This window comes from Mus pahari, chromosome 1, assembly GCF_900095145.1.
Source record: "Mus pahari chromosome 1, PAHARI_EIJ_v1.1, whole genome shotgun sequence".
NCBI classification, from domain to species: Eukaryota; Metazoa; Chordata; class Mammalia; order Rodentia; family Muridae; genus Mus; species Mus pahari.
In genome coordinates this window covers 14,236,198-14,237,239 of record NC_034590.1, presented here as the reverse complement: position 1 = coordinate 14,237,239, position 1,042 = coordinate 14,236,198, and the positions used below count along the sequence as shown (strand labels likewise).

The 1,042-nt window shown below is 51.9% G+C and overlaps 1 protein-coding gene across 1 annotated transcript in view; it reads right to left on the bottom strand.

The window, feature by feature from the left end:
* Nucleotides 1-514, bottom strand: part of LOC110333787 (oocyte zinc finger protein XlCOF6-like) — a 70,474-nt gene extending 69,960 nt beyond the window's left edge. Inside the window, exon 1 of the mRNA XM_029546596.1 lies at nucleotides 368-514. The gene's annotated coding sequence lies outside the window, so the exon portion shown is untranslated. The remainder of the gene's footprint in view (nucleotides 1-367) is intronic.
* Nucleotides 515-1,042: the final 528 nt, after the last annotated feature.

Here is a 1,042-nt window from a genome sequence, read left to right as displayed (position 1 = left end):
ATTTTTTCGTTTTCTCTTACTCCTTGGAATTTTTCTCCTTTCATAGGCCAGTTACCAGCTACTCACACTCAAACACTAAGGGACCAGAAAGCAGCGCGGTCGCCCTCACAAGCACTGCANGNTGANCGCAGGCTCCGATCCTGCAGCACCCATGCACTCACTCCTGCCCAAACTGTGGCCCTGAACACACAACGCTCGCGAACTACGTGGCGAAATCCCACAGCAGAGCACATCGGGAAGTGACAAAACAGAAGCGAAAACCCCACCAGGGAAGAATGAAAACAGAGCTGATGCCCACCTGAAGCCATCAGGCAGCACAAACCGCGCCGGGACAGCCCGGTGTCCTGCCAGCCTGACCGCCACTCACCTCACGCTGCAACTCACAGAGCCCAGGACAAAGCACGTGGGGAACGAAGTCCGCCCGCAGACATCCACAATCCAAAAGGTCCAGACTCCAAGCTCACACGCTGTCCCCAAGCGGCAAACTACGTAGTGATCCAAGAGAATGTGTGCCCTTAGTTCACTTCCGGTTATTTTGTGATGGTTCCCACAACCAACACCCCTCCCACTTGTGGGACGGCGCTCATGCGCACTTCCACTGGCAGAGGTAAAGCTTGTGAATACTGATGGCTCATCTAGTGGTTCTTTCAGAAAGTACCATGGCCACACTCACGCTCCANTGATAAGGAAGCCACCATCAAAGTGCCTCAGTTCCTTACAACCAGGCAAGGCTGGTGGAAGGTGATGCACTGAAAGCCCAAGGCTGTCTCACGTGGTCAGGGGAATTGTTGACTACCAGTATTTGTATCTACTTCTAGGAGCCTGACATTGTATCCTCATAGAAGTATCTTTTCTAGTGATTTTTAAATTTTTATTGGACTTATTTCATATATTTTGCCTGCATGTATAATCATGCCCCCCACCCCACCCCCCGTGAATGCCTAGTGGCTGTGGAGGTCAGAAGAAAGTGTGGGACACCCTGGGATTGGAGCTACAGGTGATTTNGCGTCCTCATCTGGGTGCTCTGAACCTAAGCCAGGAC